The following is a 25,179-nucleotide window of genomic DNA, read 5'->3' on the forward strand; positions in this document are numbered from 1 at the left end:
AAAGAAATGGAGACTGAAAAGTATTATCATATCATAGAGGAAACATTGGCAAAGAACATATCATTAGGCACCACTTCGGATTTCCCATTTCAACACCAATTATATCAACCTTTAACTAAAACGGGGATGTTTTTTTTCTTAAATCGTTGTGCAACATCATGGGTAATGTCTTTCACCTGAAAAATTGCATTTCCGCTCTTGTGGGTGTAACAATAGACAAAGAAAATAGCGAAACAATTATTAGGCAATATATATTTTTATTTGATTTATTTTACCTTTATTTAACTAGGCAAGTCAGTTAAGAACAAATTCTTATTTTCAATGAAGGCCTAGGAACAGTGGGTTAACTGCCTGTTCAATAAGGCCTGAGGAGGTGTGGCCTATGGCCAATATACCACAGCTAAGGGCTGTTCTTGTGCACACGCAACAGGAGTGCCTGGATACAGCCCTTCGCCTTGGTATATTGGCCGTAAACCACAAACCCTCAGGTACGTTATTGTTATTATAGAAACTGGTTACCAACGCAATTAGAGCAGTACAAATAAATGTTTTGTTATACCTGTGGTATACGGTCTGATATAACATGGTTGTCAGCCAATCAGCATTCAGGGCTCGAACCACCCAGTTTATACTTATATTATATTATGGCAAAATGGGTAGAATAGCAGGAAATTAGCTGTATTAAATGTGTTATAAAACTGCTAAATGTTCTCTCTGCCCCATGGCTTAATGAATTGCACGTGCACCTTCATGTTTAAAAAATAATAATAAACAAAATATATATAAATATATATATAGAGAGATATATTCAGTAAGTCATTACAGTAATAGCCTTCGAGCCCGGGGTCGTTACATTATTCAACCCGTGGGTGCGTTCCCTGCGTGGCTCCATAGAGGGCGCTGTGTCCCTCTGAGTGGTTTCTGGCCCACGGCTGCTGTCGGAGCAAATTGGCGCCATTTTGAAGATAGGAGGGGGGAAGAGAGCTGCAAGAGACAGAGAGAGAGAGAGGATACAATTCATTGCAATTCATAAAAAAAAACAAGGTAGGAACGATCACAAGCAAACGTTATTCGTGTGGAATTGGGAGTATATTTCGTGGTCGTTGATTTTTGTTTGTTTTTGTTTGGAGGTACATTTGTCTGGATCTGTCCAGTTAAAAGTGGGACAAATCCGACGGAGCTGTCCGTGTTCCCTGCCCGTATCGGGGCTAGCTAGCGGTGTCCGCCTTGCCGCTGTTCTTACACTGGGGGTTAGAGAATGGGGGCAAGTTTAGCTACCAGTATTTATTATTTTTTATTGTAAATGTATCACTAGCAACGGGGTTGTAGATGGCTATGAAATGAATATATGTGCACGGTTGATTTAACGTTCTCAACAAAATACAATTGATAGTAGCAAATGCAGGATTTGCGTGTTATTCAATACTATTTTGTATTGCTAGTTAACTAGCTACAGTACACTAACATGCAATTCAGTCAACTAGTGGCCTTGGCGTACAACTGTGCCATAACAATACGCACAAGCCAGCCGTTCACCCGTATGAATGCGACTGCATGTAGCTAGCTAATGTAGCTAGTTAGCCAGAATGGCTAACTACATATGGCATACCTCGTGTCCATGTTGAAAATATTAGCTACTGCTCATGCTGCTCATTTTTTTTTGTGTGTGTGAATTAGCTAGCGTTAACTAGTTAGCGTAGGATATTTTCGATTTTGTACGGTGGCTGAAGTTGGATAAGGGAAGTGAATTGTGTACTGTAACGCTAGCCTGGGTTTGCTAGCTAGCGAGCTAAAGGTAAAAGTCGAATGGCATGATTTGATTCGGAACCGATAATTTAGACTTTCCCCCCCGTGTTGGTTAGCTAGTAGGATGTGTCAATGAGGTAAGTCTTTGCCAAATGGCCAATGTTTCCAACCATCCTTTTATGAACACATAAAATATTGTCATATTTAGTTGTCCCCTTCCCCCCCCCCTACATACATCTTGCATTGCTTTGTCAACAACACAGTTCTCTCTGTCTGTTAACTTCGTGCTGTATTGATCGAACTACCGCACATGATTGCACAACCATTACGTTTCTCCCACATGCTTGTCATAAAAACCCCTTGAAAAATGTGCAAATGGATGAATTGGCTTTTGACTCAAGGTCTCTAGTTATCTTAAAAGGTCCATTGCAAGCCGTTTTTTTTAATCTCGATATCAAATCATTTCTGGGTAACCATTAGGTATCTAACTGTGATTGTTTTCCATCCAAATGAAATGTAAAAAAAATGGCTTCTTAGCAAAGAGCAATTTCTCAAGTAAGAATTTATCTAGGACTGTCTGGGAGTGGTCTGGGTGGAGGGGGGAAACTGAAAAGTCGCTGTTATTGGCAGAGAGGTTTGGAACTGTTTCTTATTGGTGTATTAAAGATGCATTGTAAAAATAAAAAATAAAATCATTTCAGACAGTAGTTTTGAAGGTGGTGCTCGAAAGCCTAATGTGGTCCTCGCTTTTTGTGTACTACATCATCCATTTTTGTATGCGTTTTTTGTGTACTACATCATCCATTTTTGTATACGTTTTTTGTGTACTACATCATCCTTTTTTGTGTACTACATCATCCATTTTCATATACGTTTTTTGTGTACTACATCATCCATTTTCATATGTTTTTTGCAACTCATTTTTTGCTATTTGTATAATATGGTATGAATCCAAATCGTTCTCTCTCTCTTATTTATATTATATATATATATATATATATATATATATATATATATATATATATATATATATATATATATATATATATATATATATATATATATATATATATATATATATATATATATTACAAAATTATTGTGCTTAAAATCCTGGAGTGAATCTCACTAATTTGCCCAGCCCAGAACAAGTTTAAAAATCAAGGCTGTCTTTTCAAACAGCTCTTTATACTAAAAAAAAGTAAATTATCATTTTCACAATTGTACAATATTATTGTTACCTCTGTGTACAGGAAAATCTCATTTTTGACAGCATTGGACCGTTAATAAGAAATGCACACCTTCACCTAGCTATTAAACATATTGCCTAGTCAGACCATTACTCTGTTCCTGTGTGGCATACAGAAGATTTGACCAAGTTTAACTTGTCGACACTTCCTCAGATTGTTTTAATAGTCACCTGTACAGGGTTGCAGGTGTGATTACAGTGAAAATCTTAGGCCCTGAGCTCCAACATGCAGGATGAAATAAAATAATGAAAATGGTTAGAAAACAAACGATATAAACAGCACTATATAAATAACAACTTTGGCATTGATTAATAAGTAAGTGTCCATTGGGGTGGAGGCAGAGTAAAAAAATCTGTTGAGGGGGGGTGACCATGGGGGGAGCAGCAGCATGACTGTTGAGAGGGGGGGTGACCGTTGAGTGAAAACATGTAATATATATTTTTTTATATATGCATGCATATAATAACACTTATTTGTTCATCACTGCCACAGTTGTTGTAATGTATATAGTGCTGTTTTTGTTTTATATATATTTGTTTTTCACTCAATGGTCATTTCTCCCACCCCCTCATTCTTTACTCTGCCTCCACCCCAATATATACACTGCTGTTTACAAGTTTGAGTTCACTTAGAAATGTCCTTGTTTTTAAAGGGAAAAACACTTTTTTTGTCCATTTAAAATAACATCAAATTGATCACAAGTACAGTGGAGACATTGTTAATGTTGTAAATGACTATTGTAGCTGGAAACGGCTGATTTTTAATGGAATATCTACATAGGCGTACAGAGGCCCATTATCAGCAAACATCACTCCTGTGTTCCAATGGCGCGTTGTGTTAGCTAATCCAAGTTTATGATTTTAAAAGGCTAATGGATCATTAGAATGTTATGTTAGCACAGCCGAAAACTCTTGTGCGGATTTAAAGAAGCAATAAAACTGGCCTAGTTAGACTAGTTGAGTATCTGGAGCATCAGCATTTGTGGGTTTGATTACAGGCTCAAAATTGCCAGAAACAAATAACTTTCTTCTGAAAATTGTCAGTTTATTCTTGTTCTGAGAAAGGAAGGCAATTTGAAGCTGTTAAGAGCTGTTTGGACCTAAACTTGCCGCTCTGGTACCACTTGCCATGCGGTAGCAGAAAGAACTATGACTTGAGTGACTGGAGTCATTTTTTGGTGGGGGGGGCTTCCCCTGACACTGCCAGTCTTTACATTTTTGCCAAGATGCTCCTGTACTGCCAGCGTCAGAGTGATTTTGAAGTGGGGAGAACAGGGCAAGGCTTGGGTGGCTCGGGTCCCATGATAATCTTCTTGTCCGTCCAAGTGTTGGTGTTGGTGTTGTAGGTGTCCTGTAGGGCAGGCAGTGTGCACCAGTTATGTATTAGAATCCCAATGTTCACAGCTAGTCTTACCGGGGTCCGACAACATAGCGAAAAAGACATTACAGACAAATCCTTTACAATTTTACATACCTTTTAAAAACATTAACATGTAGTGTGTGTGCCTCTATCTGTTACACGTACATGACAAGTAGGTCACAGAGAGGCGTTGTTCCGTGAGGTTTTGCTTTGTTTTTTGAAACCAGGTTTGCTGTTAAATTGCGATTATATAAGATGGAAGGGAGTTCCATATATGGCTCTGTATAATGCTGTATGTTTCTTGAATTTGTTCTTGACCTGGGGGCTGTGAAAAGACCCCTGGTGGGGTAAGTGTGTGGGGACTGAAAAGACCCCTGGTGGGGTAAGTGTGTGGGGACCGAAAAGACCCCTGGTGGGGTAAGTGTGTGGGGACTGAAAAGACCCCTGGTGGGGTAAGTGTGTGGGGACTGAAAAGACCCCTGGTGGGGTAAGTGTGTGGGGGCTGTGAAAAGACCCCTGGGGGGGTAAGTGTGTGGGGACTGAAAATACCCCTGGGGGGGTAAGTGTGTGGGGGCTGTGAAAAGACCCCTGGGGGGTAAGTGTGTGGGGGCTGTGAAAAGACCCCTGGGGGGGTAAGTGTGTGGGGGCTGTGAAAAGACCCCTGGGGGGGTAAGTGTGTGGGGGCTGTGAAAAGACCCCTGGGGGGGTAAGTGTGTGCGTGTCAGTTAGGGCTGGGCGGTTTAACGGGGGGGGGGGGGGGGGGTACTGGTTTGTACCTATACTTTACCTGTGTGGGGACTGAAAAGACCCCTGGTGGGGTAAGTGTGTGGGGGCTGTGAAAAGACCCCTGGTGGGGTAAGTGTGTGGGGACTGAAAAGACCCCTGGTGGGGTAAGTGTGTGGGGACTGAAAAGACCCCTGGTGGGGTAAGTGTGTGGGGACTGAAAAGACCCCTGGTGGGGTAAGTGTGTGGGGACTGAAAAGACCCCTGGTGGGGTAAGTGTGTGGGGACTGAAAAGACCCCTGGTGGGGTAAGTGTGTGGGGGCTGTGAAAAGACCCCTGGTGGGGTAAGTGTGTGGGGACTGAAAAGACCCCTGGTGGGGTAAGTGTGTGGGGACTGAAAAGACCCCTGGTGGGGTAAGTGTGTGGGGACTGAAAAGACCCCTGGTGGGGTAAGTGTGTGGGGACTGAAAAGACCCCTGGTGGGGTAAGTGTGTGGGGGCTGTGAAAAGACCCCTGGGGGGGTAAATGTGTGGGGACTGAAAAGACCCCTGGGGGGGTAAGTGTGTGGGGGCTGTGAAAAGACCCCTGGGGGGGTAAGTGTGTGGGGGCTGTGAAAAGACCCCTGGGGGGGTAAGTGTGTGGGGGCTGTGAAAAGTTAGTTAGGGCTGGGCGGTTTAACGGGGGGGGGGGGGGGGGTGTACTGGTTTGTACCTATACTTTACCTTCTGTACCTGTAATTTATTGTTTTCTATGTTAAATGTATTAATTTACAAATTTGTGTCATTCCGGCAGTGGCAACGAATGACAATAATCTCATTTTGGAATGAAAGGCACCCCTACCAACCAGGTGGGAAAAACGATGCGTACTGCGTGATGAAACAAACACACGTTGGAAACAAACACTGAGAAATCAGTTAGGGGTGGAAAAATACGATGGAGGATGCAAGTAATGGAGTTTTCAAAAAATGCTCAGCCAATTCCCGCAGCAAGTGAGGAATTTGTGGATTAAAAAGGTGCACTGTCGGTAGTGTGGACATGGTTTGGTTTTAAGACAACAGACACAGAACAAACAAAAAAACGTTATTTGTAAGTGGGCAGTGGCTGTAAAAGGGGGAAACATGAGTAACCTCCTATAGCCACCTAAAAAGCTGCCATGTGATTGAATATGGTGAAAGTACGAAGAAGCGCAAAACTCCAACATCCACCCCAGTGCCAGGCCTAAAACGACATCAAGTTTGAACTAAAATACTGGTTGCTAGGTTCTGGCCTTTTCTAGGGAGTTTTTCCTAGCCACCGTGTTTTTACACCTGCATTACTTGCTGTTTGGGGTTTTAGGCTGGGTTTCTGTACAGCACTTTGTGACATCAGCTGATGTACGAAGGGCTTTATAAATACATTTGATTTGATTGGTTGCGTCATTTCAAAGTGGATCCCGTACGAGAAGAAAAGCAAAAGATGGCAGGACATTACGGATTCAAAAACGTTGGATCCCCGGTATGTACTGCCTAGCCGAAAATACTTTCGTGGGACAGTCTTACCAAATGAGTACACTGAATGCCATGAAAGAGTGAAGAGGGAGATTGAAAACATGATCCACGTTGCCAGCATAACGGACCTATGGTCAAGCCCAACATCTGAGCCTTACATTAGCCTAACTGTCCATTTTATAACCGATGCCTGGGAGCTGAAGAGCCTGGGAGCTGAAGAGCCTGGGAGCTGAAGAGAAGATGTTTGCAAACAGCCTGGGAGCTGAAGAGCCTGGGAGCTGAAGAGAAGATGTTTGCAAACAGCTTTTTCCCCCCGGAGGACCATACAGGAGAATAGCTTGCCCATGGGCCGAGGGGATGCCCTAGAATTATGGGGACTGAAAGAAGAACAACTTGCGTGTGTTTTACAACTGACAACGGATCTAACATGGTCATGGAGCTGAACAGCTGGACAAGACTGCAATGTTTTGGTCACCGTCTTCATCTGGCCATCGGTAAGTTTAAATAGTTGCCAAAATATTTTTTTTTTGCAAATATGCAGCTACTGTTATAAACTATCAGGATGTTAGTTATTGATGAAACATTAATTTAACTATCTAGCCTAGCATTGCTGGCCAATTTGTTGGATTCAAAACTGGAGTGTTCATCACATGAATTGAAATAAATGTATTTTACTGTATATAATGTATGTAGATCAATCCATTAGATCACAGTTACTCTAATGAAACTTTATACCCAATAATGGAAATGGTTAAATCAAATTTCATGTCATATTTGTGTGTTTATTTATTATCTAGTTGTTTACTTTTTGGTTCTCGTTTCTATTCTGTCATTTAAATATAAGGAGAAAAAAAAGCTGAGTTAATATTGTCAATTGTTTTGTTGGTATTTTTACCGAGAGAAGTGTTAAAGATCCCAGGATTGACCAGTTGCTATGGCCTATGAAAACTGCACACGCCGATGAACTTGACTTGCCTGACCACTCACTTGTTATTGAAACTCCATCTTCTGATGTGAGCCCCACCTGGTTGATCTAGAGTGCTTGAACAGGAGAAGGCTGTAACTCAGGTCCTGGCTGCAGACAAGAAAATCAGGCACCTTGTGACTACATGGCAGGACATACAAGTCCTTGAGTCAATCAACAAAGCCCAGGTTCCCCTGCAGGAGTTCACTGACGCCTTGTCCGGGAGAAGGTTATGTAAGTGACTCCTACCTGGAAAACCCGCTGAACTCCAGCTGTTCAACGTTACTGTTTTGACTCTGGAAGATGACTCACCCCTAACCAAGGACAACAAGAGAGGACCATCCTCTACCCCAATCCTACCACAGATGACCTGTTGGATGTAGCGTCCTTCCCACACCCACGCTTTAAAACCACATGCAATCAAGAGCAACAGGGTGGCCTACATAAAGACAAAGAGTACCAGAGCTTCATTAGACTGCTGACAGAGCAGCTGCCATTCATCGCAGATACAGATGAATCACAGGAGCAGAAGCACCAGACCCAGTGGAACCAAAGAAGATTGAGAAGACGCTTGGAAGCTAAAATTAAAATATATATATATATTTTTTTTAAAGGACAAACACCAGCAGCTTCCCTGTCTGACAAAGGTGGCATTTGAAGCTGAGCTGAATAAGCTACCTGCAGACTGTTGATGTTGACAGGTGAGGCAGTTCCCCTGGAGTGGTGGAGGGTCCATGAAGAGCACCTTCCTGCTAGTAGTTCACCTTCCGAAAGGGTCTTTGGCACTAGTGGCAATGTGGTGACATGCCACAGAGCTGCACTTAAGACAGATACAGTAGATAGGCTTGTTTTCCTTTCCCATGACCTGTGAAACCAATATGATTGTTGGTTCTATACCAGGAGTTAACAACCTAGTTAAATGATAGTGTGACATTTTTGTAATTCATACGCCCAATTTGAAGCTGTTATCTTTCCCCGTTTTACTTGAATGTTTACATTATTTAGTTGGAATTCCTGGAAGTTATTCTGTTTGGTAGCGTTCAACAGCCTTCGCAATTTGCGCATCATGTGTAATAGTTATTTGTAATGTTATTTATTTTTCGCGGTGGTAATTTTTTATTTATTTTTCGCGGTGGTACCATAACATGCCACCCACCGCGCAGTACTGAAGCCACGGACCGTGGATGGGCTTGTTTTCCTTCACCATAACTGGCTCACTGTGAATATATTCAGTTTTCTTTTCTTTCTTGCAACGTTATTTATTAGTGTTCCTGTGTTTTAGTAAAAGTTTAACCAACAGCACTACTGTTATTTACTGTCAGTGTTGTTTACTGCTGTTCCAACAAAAATCAGATTGGATTAAGCTAATTAAAAACCCACTTAGAATTCATTAGTTGCAATCCTTTTATATAAGAAATAAATACCTTTTTAATTTTATTTTTAATTTTTTTTATAAATACTGTCAAAAATGTGAAAAATATAGGGGCATGATATTTAAGCCAGATCGTCCCCAGTCCTAGTGTCAGTGCTGTGTGTAAGTTGATTATGCAAATTATTTTGTAATTTCCAACATTGTGTCAATTCTTGTTTTTGTAAGAAACAATCAGTCTTTCCTCAACTCTCAGCCAAGAGAGACTGGCCTGCGTAGTATTTATATCAGCCCTCTGATTACCGTGAAGAGCAAGGCGTGCTGCTCTGTTCTGGGCCAGCTGCAGCCTAAACTAGATCGTTCTTTGTAGCACTTGACCATATGACTGGACAATAATCACGATACAACTAGAGCCGGCGGGACTTGCCTTGTGAAGTGTGGTGTCAAAAAAGCAGAGCGTCTTTATTCATGACAGACGTCTCCCCATCTTTACAACCCCCTAGATATGTTTTGACCGTGACAGTTTTACAATCCAAGGTAACGCCAAGTAATTGAGTCTCCTCAAATCAAATGTTATTACAGTGAAATGCTCACTTTGCAAGGCCTTAACCAACACTGCAGCTTTAAGAAATAAGAGTCAAGAAAATATTTAGTGAATAAAGTAACACAGTAGAATGACATAACAGTAACGAGGCTTTATACATGGGGCCCCGGTACCCACTAAATGGTCTGGGTAATATATACATGGGGCCCTGGTACCCACTAAATGTGCAGGGGTACAGGTTAGTCTGGGTAATATATACATGGGGCCCTGGTACCCACTAAATGTGCAGGGGTACAGGTTAGTCTGGGTAATATATACATGGGGCCCTGGTACCCACTAAATGTGCAGGGGTACAGGTTAGTCTGGGTAATATGTACATGGGGCACTGGTACCCACTAAATGTGCAGGGGTACAGGTTAGTCTGGGTAATATGTACATGTAGGTAGGCGTACAGGTTAGTCTGGGTAATATATACATGGGGCCCTGGTACCCAAAAATGTGCAGGGGTGCAGGTTAGTCTGGGTAATATATATATGGGGCCCTGGTACCCGCTTAATGTGCAGTTGTACAGGTTAGTCTGGGTAATATGTACATGTAGGTAGGGGTACAGTGACTATGGGGGTACAGGTTAGTCTGGGTAATATGTACATGTAGGTAGGGGTACAGTGACTATGGGGGTACAGGTTAGTCTGGGTAATATGTACATGTAGGTAGGGGTGCAGTGGCTGGGGGTACAGGTTCGTCTGGGTAATATGTACATGTAGGTAGGGGTACAGGTTAGTCTGGGTAATATGTACATGTAGGTAGGGGTACAGTGAATATGGGGGTACAGGTTAGTCTGGGTAATTTGTACATGTAGGTAGGGGTACAGTGACTATGGGGGTACAGGTTAGTCTGGGTAATATGTACATGTAGGTAGGGGTAAAGTGACTATGGGGGTACAGGTTAGTCTGGGTAATATGTACATGTAGGTAGGGGTAAAGTGACTATGGGGGTACAGGTTAGTCTGGGTAATATGTACATGTAGGTAGGGGTACAGTGACTATGGGGGTACATGTTAGTTGAGGTAATTTGTACATGTAGGTAGGGGTACAGTGACTATGGGGGTACAGGTTAGTCTGGGTAATATGTACATGTAGGTAGGGGTAAAGTGACTATGGGGGTACAGGTTAGTCTGGGTAATATGTACATGTAGGTAGGGGTAAAGTGACTATGGGGGTACAGGTTAGTCTGGGTAATATGTACATGTAGGTAGGGGTACAGTGACTATGGGGGTACATGTTAGTTGAGGTAATTTGTACATGTAGGTAGGGGTACAGTGACTATGGGGGTACATGTTAGTTGAGGTAATTTGTACATGTAGGTAGGGGTACAGTGACTATGGGGGTACATGTTAGTTGAGGTAATTTGTACATGTAGGTAGGGGTAAAGTGACTATGGGGGTACAGGTTAGTCTGGGTAATATGTACATGTAGGTAGGGGTACAGTGACTATGGGGGTACATGTTAGTTGAGGTAATTTGTACATGTAGGTAGGGGTACAGTGACTATGGGGGTACATGTTAGTTGAGGTAATTTGTACATGTAGGTAGGGGTAAAGTGACCACACAGATGATTAAACCGCAAGTAGCAGCAGTGTAAAAACAAAAGGGGGGGGGGTCAATGTAATAGTCCGGTGGCCATTTTATTAATTGTTCATCAGTCTTATGGCTTGGGGATAGAAGCTGTTAAGGAGCTTTTTGGTCCTGGACTTGGTGCTCCGGTACCGCTTGCCGTGAGGTAGCAGAGAGAACAGTCTATGACTTGGGTGACTGGAGTCTTTGACAATTTGGGCCTTCCTCTGATACAGCCTGGTATAGAGGTCCTGGATGTCAGGAAGCCTTGGCCCCAGTGATGTACTGGGTCGTATGCACTAACCCTCTGTAGTGCCTTACGGTCAGATACAGAACAGTTGCCATACCAGGCGGTGATGCATCCTGTCAGGATTACTCTCGATGGTGCAGCTGTACAATTTTTGAGGATCTGGGGACCTGTGACAAATCATTTGTTTCCTGGTGGGGGGAAAGGTGCTGTTGTGCCCTCTTCACGACTGTCTTGATGTGTATGGACCATGATAGCCACACCATTCATTACCAGATTAACCTGAGGTCTAGAACTTATGGAATGATTTGTACCAAATACAATGCCCTTAGGTTTAGAGACGTTCAGGACCAGTTTATTACTGGTCACCCATTCCAAAACAGACTGTCATTGGTAACAATAGAAAAGAGTAGACTCCTCTTGTTTTTAACTCCATATATCCCATATCTTTTCAGCTGCAGAGGTCAGAGGTCGTCATCCCCCTAAATGGCAGATGGTCTATTCCCATGCTCCTAACGTCTGGGGTAGTTGAACACAAGACAAATGTAATTACAAAGATGTAGTGCGGGCTTTAGTCAAAATCACTTCCGTTACATGAATATTTCCTAAATGCTATTTGCAAACAACCTTTTTGAGTAATCGCCCACAGCTTAGTCTGACACTCAGACATTGTATTGATTACCTAAAAGATCTAGCCTACTGCGAATGAGTGTGGACCTAATTGAACTTGGTCTTAATTCAGGTTTGCTGGCTACTGAGTTGCACGTTTACCCCGTACCTACATGATATTACAGTATATTCTTTGTGTCGGACTCATTTCCCCGCTAATTGCCTTATGGATCAAACATTTGCGTGTAGCTTGTGCACATTGCTACGCTTATTATGTGAAGAAATAGTTTATCAACATTTTAAGCTAAACCTTCTGATCTGTTACATCAGACACTTTTTAATGTTTATTTTTTTATGTATCCTGGGCCTACTGGTTGTATGAATTTGGGATATCTCATCCCACAACTGACCCAGATGTCTGTTTGGAATAGTTTATTTATTTCTTGACAAGTTGTCCAATAGAATGATACCTTTTCTATTATGGGGGATAGTAGATTGACATAGGCTAGTGATTTTGCTGTTCGTTACTCGTCTTGTTGGCTGAGGGAAATGTAAACGTGGTCATTCGGAAATTTGTTAAGGAGGGATCTCACATCGGTGCTTCCTCGACTTGCAGGTTCTGTTAAGATGAGTTACCATGAACCTTCATTTGATTTTTATGTCATTTTAATCTCTGTGGGTGGACGCCATAATCAGGTTACACACCCAATGCATATGGGTCGGTACATTTCTCAAATGTTCAGTCAATTATAATGCTGCCGTTCAAATATCTAGCGCCACATTTTCCTAATGATCTGAAATCGTACCACCATGGTCATCTGGCCAGCTAGCTAGCGTAGTAGCTAATATAGTTAGCTAGCTAACACCACAGATGAAAGGGTCAATTATTGTAATCTTTCCTAACAGGTCAAATAGCTATCTGCTTAGCTCATTGCATGCATGTCCGGGCACGTTGACATGTCTTATTATTGGTGAATTATCGGGGTGCCAGGTAGCCTAGTGGTTAGGGCGTTGGACTAGTAACCGGAAGGTTGCAAGATCGAATCCCAGAGCTGACAAGGTACAAATCGGTCGTTCTGCCCCTGAACAAGGCAGTTAGCCTTGGAACAGTGGGTTGTCATTGAAAATAAGAATTTGTTCTTAACCTTTCTGGCGCAGGCGTGGCGCTAGCGACCCACCTCGACAACATCCGGTGAATTTGACATTCAAATTATAGAAATATTTAACATGCATGAAAATACAAGTTTAATACATCAAAATAAAGCTTAACTTCTTGTTAATCCAGCCGCAGTGTCAGATTTCAAAAGGCTTTACGGCGAAAGCACACCAAGCGATTATCTGAGGACAGCGCCCAAATGAAAAACATTTTTCAACCAGGTAGGTGCGCCACGAAAGTCAGAAATAGCGATATAATAAATGCCTTACCTTTGAAGATCTTCTTCTGTTGGCACTCCAAAAGGTCCCAGCTACATCATAAATGTTCCTTTTGTTCGATAAAGTCCTTCATTATGTCCCCAGTTTAGTTGGCGCGCTCCTTATTCAATAATCCACCGGTTTCCCTCCTTCAAAATGCATACAAAATGAATCCCAAACGTTACCAATAAACTTCTCCAAACAAGTCAAACAACATTTATAATCAAACCTCAGGCACCCTAATACGTAAATAAATTATACAATTTAAGACGGAGAATCGTTATTGTCTTTACCAGAGATAAACAACAAAGAACACTCTCTCATCCACGCATGAAAACACTACAGCCAAAATGGGAGCCACTTTGAAAAAATTAGCTAGAATGAAGTTTTTCTAAAACAAGCCTGAAACTCTTTCTAAAGACTGTTGACATTTAGTGGAAGCCCTAGGAACTGCAATCTGGGAGGTTTTCGCCTCATAATAAACATGACAGCCATTGGAAACAGTGGTAGGCTGAATTTATTTTTTGGGAGGGTTTGTCCTTGGGTTTTCGCCTGCCATATCAGTTCTGTTATACTCAGACATTGTTTTAACAGTTTTAGAAACTTTAGAGTGTTTTCTATCAAAATTGACCAGTTATATGCATATCCTAGCTTCTGGGCCTGAGTAACAGGCAGTTTACTTTGGACACGCTTTCATCCAGACGTCAAAATACTGCCCCCTAGCCCAAAGAGGATTTATTAACTGACTTGCCTAGTTAAATAAAGGTAAAAAAAAATCATTTAAAAAAAACGATTTGGTGAATTAAAACTGAAATGTGTACCTTTTTGGGGTGACCTGACCAAATTCACATAGAAATGTGAGTTTATTGATTTGTCATGCTCATTGAAAGCAAGTCTAAGAAGCGTTAGATATGTTCTATGTCTTCGGTTTCTATGCTTCCCTTTAAGTTTCTTTTTTTTTGCGTCTTTTGCTTTCAGTTTTGTACACCAGTTTCTAACAGCTGAAAATACAATATTTTAGGATTAATGAAACCCTGGTCCTCCAGTACCCTCAACACTACACAGTTTCCCATCCCTAGTCCTCCAGTACCCCCAACATGACACAGTTTCCCAACCCTGGTCCTTCAGTACCCCCAACACTACACAGTTTCCCAACCCTGGTCCTCCAGTACCCCCAACACTACACAGTTTCCCAACCCTGGTCCTCCAGTACCCTCAACACTACACAGTTTCCCAACCCTAGTCCTCCAGTTCCCACAACACTACACAGTTTCCCAACCCTGGTCCTCCAGTACCCCCAACACTACACAGTTTCCCAACCCTGGTCCTCCAGTACCCCCAACACGACACAGTTTTCCAACCCTAGTCCTCCAGTACCCCCAACACTGTTTCGTTGTAGCCCTTGACAACACCTCATTCAACTCATTGAGGGTTTGATGATTAGTTGACAAGTTGAATCAGGTGTGCTTATCCAAGATTACAATTTAAAAATGTATACCGTTGGGGGTACCGGAAGACCAGGGTTGGGAAACACTGCTCTACTCTAGCCATTGCTCATAAACTGAAATTAGGCAAACTATTATAATTTTAGCAACCAGGAAATGGTGGGGAAATTTCTGCATATTGCACCTTTAAACTAATATTTGCAACAGGAGTTTGATTTTGGTCATTGTGTCAATTCATCCATTTTTCAATACGGCATCTGTTTGGATGAATGAGCTAGCTTGGCGCTGCTGATTTTCTCAGCTAGACATTCCTTGGCTTTGTGCGGTGCTCGTGGCTCAGGCGGTGAGTGGTGGTTGCCATAGCAGCAGCTTTGCTATGTAGCAGGGCTATCAGGAAAGCCGATAGGGAAGAGCCGATGGACTAGAAAAGGCCAATATCGGCCCGACGTATCGGCTGAGCTGTTTTTATTTATTTGTTTATTTAATGTAACATTTATTTAACTAGTCAAGTCAGTTAAGAACAAATTCCTATTTACAATAAAAACATTGGAGTTTTTACAGGAACGTGAAAAGTGTTTCAGTATCGAGAGATGTAGTTTTTACAGGAATGTGAAAAGGTCTTATGGTAATGAGATGTAGTTTTTACAGGAATGTGAAAAGGTCTTATGGTAATGAGATGTAGTTTTTACAGGAACGTGAAAAGGTCTTATGATAATGAGATGTAGTTTTTACAGGAACGTGAAAAGGTCTTATGGTAATGAGATGTAGTTTTTACAGGAACGTGAAAAGGTCTTATGATAATGAGATGTCGTTTTTACAGGAACTTAAGTGTAATAGTAATGAGATGTAGTATTTACAGGAACGTGTTATGGTAACGAGACATGTCCACAGACACCGTTTGTACGTGATACATGTTCTAGTTTAATATAAACTTAAAGTAGTATAGCATTTTAATGATTGATAGACAAACCACAGCAACATCATTTTATAGATTGATCCAAGAATTCAATCACGATGCATTTCTTTAATGAGAATTTGGGGGTAACAATGTATAATAATAAAAAACAATCTGGCTAAAATGTATTTTAAAATAAGAAACTTAGACATCTTAGTCCTCAGAATGATAGTTGATTTTTGCAGATGCATCATGGCTTTTGTCACTCAATGGGCTACAGCCGTTTTAAAACTGGTTTCATGGGAATCTCCCGTGTACCTTTAGAAGACATTGGTTGTCTTCCAAGTCGGGAATTGAGGAAAACGCTTTGAGACAGAATACACCCTTGCTGAACACAACCTTGACATTCCCCCTTTTCAGTTCTCTCTCTCTCTCCTTTCAGAGCTCTCCCCCTCTCTCTCTCTCTCTCTCTCTCTCTCTCTCTCTCTCTCTCTCTCTCTCCTTTCAGAACTCTCTCTCTCTCCTTTCAGAACTCTCTCTCTCTCCTTTCAGAACTCTCTCTCTCTCCTTTCAGAGCTCTCTCTCTCTCCTTTCAGAGCTCTCTCTCTCCTTTCAGAGCTCTCTCTCCTTTCAGAGCTCTCTCTCTCTCTCCTTTCAGAGCTCTCTCTCTCTCTCCTTTCAGAGCTCTCTCTCTCTCTCCTTTCAGAGCTCTCTCTCCTTTCAGAGCTCTCTCTCCTTTCAGAGCTCTCTCTCATTTCAGAGCTCTCTCTCTCTCTCTCCTTTCAGAGCTATCTCTCTCCTTTCAGAGCTCTCCCTCTCTCTCTCTCTCTCTCTCTCTCTCTCCTTTCAGAGCTCTCTCTCTCTCCTTTCAGAGCTCTCTCTCTCTCCTTTCAGAGCTCTCTCTCTTTTCAGAGCTCTCTCTCTCTCCTTTCAGATCTCTCTCTCTCTCCTTTCAGAGCTCTCCCTCTCTCTCCTTTCAGAGCTCTCCCTCTCTCTCTCCCTCCTTTCACCCATACTCCTGTCTTTCAGTCACCAATCCTCTCTGCCTATCTCTCCCCTCTTGACTGCAGCAGTGTAACAGTCTGTCTCTTTGTAATGCATGATGCCCGGCTGCCTTTCCCTCCAGAAGCTCCCTCCAGATAAGCACATTGACTTCACTCACTGGCATCAGTGACTTGCCAAGTTGCCAATTCTCCCTCTACCCCGCCTCTTTCTCTCTCTCTCTCTCTCTCTCTCTCTCTCCCTCCTTTCTTCTTCTTTCTTTCTTTCCCCCTCTTTCTTTTGCAGACAGACCCCCCCCCCCCCCCACACACACACCCCCATCGGTAACCATGGTTATCATTTTTCCAGAGACACAGTTAAGGAAATCTCCACCCCAAAGCTGTATGTTGGTATTGGTTATTATAAGTCCATTGTTGATAGTCCCAAAATATTTTTTGCACGTCAGCAATCAAGTTTTCAAGATATATCACTTTCGAAATACAACCGCTGTGATGCATATTGCATCACATGATGCTGCGTTTCATACACACACACACACACACACACACACACACACGCAGCACTGTTAATGTTAGAGAGAGAGGGGGAAAGAAAGGGAGACAAAAAGAGGAGGTAGAGTTGACAACTTGGCAAGTCACTGATGCCAGTGAGTGAAGTCAATGTGGATATCTGGTCTAGGTTAGAGGGAGGTTCATGTCTGTTTACTCAGACCCTTGGCTCCTCTCGTAAGAGGAGAGGTAGGGGTGGGAGAAGGGGGAGGTGGGGGGAAGAAGGGGGACGGGAAGAGTAGAGGTGGAGGAGGGGAAGAAGAGGAAGGGGAGAGTAGAGGGGTGGGAGAAGGGGGAAGAAGGGGGACGGGAAGAGTAGAGGTGGAGGAGGGGAAGAAGAGGGGGGGAGGGAGAGAGAGGAGAGGGGAAGAAGAGAGCTATATTGCGGCGATATTGACCTTTTCTAGTCTTGGTTAACGGCCCTTTATCGATAATCCCTCGACATAGCAAAAACATGCAGATGTACAGTTGAAGTCGGAAGGTTACATACACTTAGGTTGGAGTCATTAAAACTAGTTTTTCAACCACTCCACAAATGTCTTGTTAACTTCACTAGGGTAGGGGGCACTCTTTTCACCTCCGGATGAAAAGCGTGCCCAAAGTAAACTGCCTGCTTCTCAGGCCCAGAAGCTAGGATATGCATATAATTGGTAGATTTAGATGATATAAAACACTCCAACGGTTCCTAAATTTTTATAATAATGTCTGTGAGTATAACAGAATGGATTTGGCAGGTGAAAACCTGAGAAAAATTATCCAGGAAGTGCTAAAACATTTTTTTGTAGTTTTCTATTGAATGCCGTTACAGTATCCATTGACTTGGGACTCAAATTGCACTTCTTCCACTGGATGTCAACAGTCTTTAGAAATTGTTTCAGGCTTGTATTCTGAAAAGTGAGGGAGTAAGGCCTCTCTGAATGAGTGGACACTGCAGTGTCCCAGAGCCTTTTCATGAGCGCGAACGAGAGTGCGCTTTTCTTGTTTACCTTTTATATTGACGGCGTTATTGTCCGGTTGAAATATTATCGATTATTTAGGCTAAAAACAACCTGAGGATTGATTGTAAACATCATTTGATATGTTTTTACGGATACTATTTGGATTTTTCGTCTGCCTGTTGTGACTGCGTTTGAGCCTGTGGATTACTGAACAAAATGCGCAAACAAACCAGGGGTTTTTGGATATAAAGAGGGACTTTATCAAACAAAACAAACATTTATTGAGTAAATGGGAGTATTGTGAGTGCAACCATATGAAGATCATCAAAGGTAAGTGATTCATTTTTTTGCTATTTCTGACTTGTGTAACTCCTCTATGTGGCTGGTAACTGTTTGTAATGATTTGTCTGCTGGGCGCTGTTCTCAGATAATCGCATGGTATGCTTTCGCCGTAAAGCCTTTTTGAAATCTGACATCGTGGTTGGATTAACAAGAAGTTCATCTTTAAACCGATGTATAACACTTGTATGCTTTATGAATTTTTATAATGAGTATTTCTGTTTTTGAATTTGGCGCTCTGCAATTTCACTGGATGTTGGCCAGGTGGGACGCTACCGTCCCACATCCCCTAGTGAGGTTAACAAACTATAGTTTTGGAAAGTTGGTTACGACATCTACTTTGTGCATGACACAAGTAATTTTTCCAACAATTGTTTGTTGGAAAACAGCTTGGAAAATTCCAGAAAATGTCATGGCTTTAGAAGCTTCTGATTGGATAATTTACATAATTTGAGTCAATTGGAGGTGGGCCTGTGGATGTATTTCAAGGCCTACCTTCAAACTCAGTGCCTCTTTGCTTGACATCATGGGAAAATCAAAAGAAATCAGCCAAGACCTCAGAATATTTTTGACCTCCACAAGTCTGGTTAATCCTTGGGAGCAATTTCCAAACGCCTGAAGGTACCACGTTCATCTGTACAAACAATAGTGCACAAGTATAAATACCATGGGGCCACGCAGCCGTCATACTGCTCAGGAAGGAGACGCGTTCTGTCTCCTAGAGATGAACGTACTTTGGTGTGTAAAGTGCAAATCAATCCCAGAACAACAGCAAAGGACCTTGTGAAGATACTGGAAGAAACGGGTACAAAAGTATCTATATCCACAGTAAAACAAGTCCTATAGACATAACAAGGAAGAAGCCATTGTTCCAAAACCGCCATAAAAAAAGCCAAACTACGGTTAGCAACTGTACATGGGGACAAAGATTGTACTTTTTGGAGAAATGTCCTCTGTTCTGATGAAGCAAAAATATAACTTTTTGGCCATAATGTCCATCGTTAGGATTGGAGGAGAAAGCTTACAGCTGTAATCGCAGCAAAAGGTGGCGCTACAAAGTATTAACTTAAGGGGGCTGAATAATTTTGCACGCCCAATTTTTCAGTTTTTGATTTGTTAAAAAAGTTTGAAATATCCAATAAATGTCGTTCCACTTCATGATTGTGTCCCACTTGTTGTTGATTCTTCTCAAAAAAATACAGTTTTATATCTTTATGTTTGAAGCCTGAAATGTGGCAAAAGGTTGCAAAGTTCAAGGGGGCCGAATACTTTCGCAAGGCACTGTAAATGGCTAAGAACACCCCTCAGCCCTGGTCCTCAGCCCTGGTCTAAGTTGCTGAGTACACCCCTCAGCCCTGGTCTATGTTGCTGAGTCTGGTCCTCAGCCCTGGTCTAAGTTGCTGAGTACACCCCTCAGCCCTGCTCTGCTCTAGGCTGATAAGGGATTGGGTTCTTCTCTGGCAGCAGCTGTGGGTTGAAACGAGGTCAGTGACAGAACAGTCTGGCAGACTGTGTGTGTGTCTGAGAGCGTGTGTGTGTGTGTGCTGCACTACCCTGTTGAAGCAGGGGGTGGTTGTGGTTAAAATCTCAGTGCAGCAGCATATTTCTGGTTGCCTTGGCGGTATTTGGCTGCTGGGGTGTATGGTATGGTGATAAACTATAACTATTCAGTAAACTATAACTGACTGAATTTAGTAAAGTATAACTGACTGAATTTAGGCTTTACAGTAAAGTATAACTGACTGAATTTAGTAAAGTATAACTGACTGAATTTAGTAAAGTATAACTGACTGAATTTAGTAAAGTATAACTGACTGAATTTAGTAAAGTATAACTGACTGAATTTAGTAAAGTATAACTGACTGAATTTAGGCTTTACAGTAAAGTATAACTGACTGAATTTAGTAAAGTATAACTGACTGAATTTAGTAAAGTATAACTGACTGAATTTAGGCTTTACAGTAAAGTATAACTGACTGAATTTAGGCTTTACAGTAAACTATAACTGACTGAATTTAGGCTTTACAGTAAAGTATAACTGACTGAATTTAGGCTTTACAGTAAACTATAACTAACTGAATTTAGGCTTTACAGTAAAGTATAACTAACTGAATGTAGGCTTTACAGTAAACCATAACTAACTGAATTTAGGCTTTACAGTAAACTATAACTGACTGAATTTAGCCTTTACAGTAAACTATAACTGACTGAATTTAGGCTTTACAGTAAAGTATAACTGACTGAATTTAGGCTTTACAGTAAAGTATAACTGACTGAATTTAGGCACTACTTTTGACCAGGGCACATAGGACTATGTAGGAAATAGGCTGGTATTTGGGACTTAACTCCAGATTACTGGTAAACCTTTTCCTGGACCAGAAAACACTGCCAATAGAGATTCTCCATCGGGCATGCTTTCTATTCCAGGAATAGTTTTAATCTGGGTCCAGAGAACTGTCCGTATATAATATGGTTGAGAGGTATCTAGATTTTCATACACTCAGACCGTTTCTGTACCGTACGAGGGTACAGGAAGTGCACACAAATGGGTGCTATTTAAAAAAAAACACATTATACATACATTTAGGCAACAGGGATCTTCATCCAGGAGGGGGTTGAATATCTCTGCTGTTACCAAGAAGCTTAATCTTGACATTTCGCCACTTAGCTAGCAAGTCAGCAAACCAAATACATAGCTGGAACCCTGAGCTGGATACCATTTGACACATCTTAGATTTCTTGTTGTTATACTTTATAGTTAGTTATAAGCAGTGGCGTAGCACCCCCGGAGGAAACGGTATTGACAATGACATATCACCATGGTCGGACAATGACATATCACCATGGTCGGACAATGACATATCACCATGGTCGGACAATGACATATCACCATGGTCGGTCAATGACAATGACATATCACTATGGTCGGACAATGACATATCACCATGGTCGGACAATGACAATGTCGTTATATCACTATGGTCGGTATGGTCGGACAATGACGTTATGTCACTATGGTCGGACAATGATAATGTCGTTATATCACTATGGTCGGACAATGTCGGTATGGTCGGACAATGTCGTTATGTCACTATGGTCGGACAATGTCGTTATATCACTATGGTCGGACAATGTCGTTATGTCACCATGGTCGGACAATGACAATGTCGTTATATCACTATGGTCGGACAATGTCGGTATGGTCGGACAACGTCGTTATGTCACTATGGTCGGACAATGTCGTTATATCACTATGGTCGGACAATGTCGTTATGTCACTATGGTCGGACAATGTCGTTATGTCACCATGGCCGGACAATGTCGTTATGTCACTATGGTCGGACAATGTCGTTATGTCACCATGGTCGGACATTGTCGTTATGTCACTATGGTCGGTCAATGTCGTTATGTCACTATGGTCGGACAATGTCGTTATGTCACTATGGTCGGACAATGTCGTTATGTCACTATGGTCGGACAATGACGTTATGTCACTATGGTCGGACAATGACGTTATATCACTATGGTCGGACAATGTCGTTATATCACTATGGTCGGACAATGACGTTATATCACTATGGTCGGACAATGACGTTATATCACTATGGTCGGTATGGTCGGACAATGTCGTTATGTCACTATGGTCGGTCAATGTCGTTATATCACTATGGTCGGACAATGTCGGTATGGTCGGACAATGTCGTTATGTCGCTATGGTCGGACAATGTCGTTATATCACTATGGTCGGACAATGTCGTTATATCACTATGGTCGGACAATGTCGTTATGTCACTATGGTCGGACAATGTCGTTATATCACCATGGCCGGACAATGTCGTTATATCACCATGGTCGGACATTGTCGTTATGTCACTATGGTCGGTCAATGTCGTTATATCACTATGGTCGGACAATGTCGTTATGTCACTATGGTCGGACAATGTCGTTATGTCACTATGGTCGGACAATGACGTTATATCACTATGGTCGGACAATGTCGTTATATCACTATGGTCGGACAATGACGTTATATCACTATGGTCGGACAATGACGTTATATCACTATGGTCGGACAATGTCGTTATGTCACTATGGTCGGTCAATGTCGTTATATCACTATGGTCGGACAATGTCGTTATGTCACTATGGTCGGTCAATGTCGTTATATCACTATGGTCGGACAATGTCGGTATGGTCGGACAATGTCGTTATGTCACTATGGTCGGACAATGTCGTTATGTCACTATGGTCGGACAATGTCGTTATATCACCATGGCCGGACGATGTCGTTATGTCACTATGGTCGATATAGTCGGACAATGTCGTTATATCACCATGGTCGGACAATGCCGTTATATCTGTAAGAGTACGCTACGGATTTTTTAATTCCAACACGAAACCTTCTCTGACGATAGTTTCGAAGCGCCACTTAACGGGCATTTTACTAGTCTGAAGGAATGTATTTTCTGAAGTGGGACTAACGTCCATCACCAGAACTGATCATCAAATAATCCCGAGCTGCTCTCCTAAAAAAGCACTTTAAAGTTTAAATACCGTGACTTAACGAGACATTTAGTAAAAATACAACGTTTCTTCCGTTAGGAATCGACTCCTACGATGTAGTATTTTTGGAACGGTGGAGACTAATTAGTTGGCGTACTTTTGAGAATGCAAATGATCGGATCTTTCCGGAACGGAGGGGGGGTGGCACAGGGCCGGAGAGAGAGAGAGAGGGGGGGGGGGGGGGGGGGGGGGGGGCAGTATTGACAGGTTGGCCACCATGCAATAGCTGTATATCGCATTGGAATGCTGTATTTTGCAATTTCTTGGCTTGCAGTGTCTCACAATTTAAGTGAAGCAGGGGCCTATCATCAATGAATAGGCTAGGATATTCTACACGAACTGAACACACGCTCCTTGCATCATTAGTAAAGGGAAAGCAGGTGAGCCCCCCCCCTCCCCACAAAAAAAGTTTTCCCGTGTACATTTTTCTTTACGTTAAGGATACCAATTTCGTTTTTAACATTTTATCATTTACACTTCTAGTCTTGATAATGGAATGGGAGCGTGAAAGAGGACAGGGATTTTCTGGCGAGCACGACCAGCCTAGACACACTGTCCAAAATACCATTACCTCACGCTCAGAATAGCCTACCTGGTTCAATATTTCACAGGCTCTCCGAGCTTGACATTTTGTATGACAGCGTGTTTTCTCTTTGCGTTGATGGTTTATTGGATTGGTTGCAATGTGTTCTTTCTCCTTTTTTTTCCCGGAGAGAGAGAGATTCTCTGGTGTGCACTATCATCCTAGACACATGGGCTGTATCTAAAATGGTGGCAGCCTATTCCCTATATAGTGCACTACTTTAGACCAGAGACCTATGGAACCTTATTCCCTATATAGTGCACTACATTTGACCTGAGCCCTTTGGCACCCTATTCCCTATATAGTGCACTACATTTGACCAGAGTCCTATGGCACCCTATTCCCTATATAGTGCACTACTTTAGACCAGAGACCTATGGAACCCTATTCCCTATATAGTGCACTACTTTTGACCAGAGACCTATGGAACCTTATTCCCTATATAGTGCACTACATTTGACCAGAGCCCTTTGGCACCCTATTCCCTATATAGTGCACTACATTTGACCAGAGCCCTATGGCACCCTATTCCCAATTAGTGCACTACTTTAGACCAGAGACCTATGGAACCCTATTCCCTATATAGTGCACTACTTTTGACCAGACCCTATGGGCCCTGGGCAAAATTGGTGCATTATAGGGAATGGGGTTTGGGATGCCGCCATGGTCCGAAGTACCATTACCTCAGTCTCTCAGAATAGCCTACCTCGTTCAATATTTCAGAGACTCTCCGAGCTTGATGCTATGCTGTATGATGTCATGTTTCCTCTAGGCCTTTGTGGTTTATAGGATTGGTTTAAGGCCTTTAGCCAGTTTTGAAATGTGCTAGGTTTTTCATTTTCACCCATCTCTCCACGCTAACTTTAGAAACCAGAGGTCAGTACCAGGGTTTCCCCTATATTCATTTTTGATCGTTTCCACTACTACAAAAAATCTTAACGGAAACACCTGATCTTGTTTGGAATCTTTATATCACCTTTATTTTAGCACAGAGTCCCGTTGAGACCAAGATTTATTCTGCAAGTAGCCCTGTACACAATTTATAAATACAACGTCATACAAATATAGACGATTACAACTCGTGAAACAATCACAATCTTCTAGGGCTGTCACCGACCCCCAAAATATATTGGTTAACCGAAAGTCGTCTGTACTTTCGACCAATCGATTGGTAGACATTTTAAAACGTTCATTTTCCCATATAGAAACACCCTATGTGTTTTATTAAAATCAACTATATATGCATTGATCTTGTCTGATGCTTTAAGCACACTGTTTGATGAAATACGACGACAATGACTAGAGGGAGCAAGAAATCTAGATAACCGGAAGAAAAAACCCTGACCTGACCCAACCATCCTCATCCCGCTCCATCTGGCCTTCGCAGATTCTGCCGTCGTCACTGTCCTGAACTTCCTGCTTCCTGGTAATAGGTTGACAACCTTTCTCATATGGAATACCAACTTATCTTACCATTTCTACTGATCTCTATGCCAGTTATGATTTTCATACAGTGCATTCAAAAAGTATTCAGACCCCTTGA

The 25,179-nt window shown here is 42.1% G+C and overlaps 1 protein-coding gene across 2 annotated transcripts in view; it reads left to right on the forward strand.

Moving 5' to 3' along the window:
* Positions 1-924: 924 nt before the first annotated feature.
* The window catches only part of pds5b (PDS5 cohesin associated factor B), a 99,585-nt gene continuing 75,330 nt past the window's right edge, over positions 925-25,179 (forward strand). The window contains exon 1 of one of the 2 annotated variants that reach the window (XM_036968175.1): positions 925-1,044. The gene's annotated coding sequence lies outside the window, so the exon portion shown is untranslated. Of the gene's footprint in view, positions 1,045-21,041; positions 21,060-25,179 lie in introns of those variants that run through there. The other variant, XM_036968176.1, reaches the window with a different exon arrangement.

The sequence above is a fragment of the Oncorhynchus mykiss genome, chromosome Y (assembly GCF_013265735.2).
Source record: "Oncorhynchus mykiss isolate Arlee chromosome Y, USDA_OmykA_1.1, whole genome shotgun sequence".
In the NCBI taxonomy this organism is placed as follows: Eukaryota; Metazoa; Chordata; class Actinopteri; order Salmoniformes; family Salmonidae; genus Oncorhynchus; species Oncorhynchus mykiss.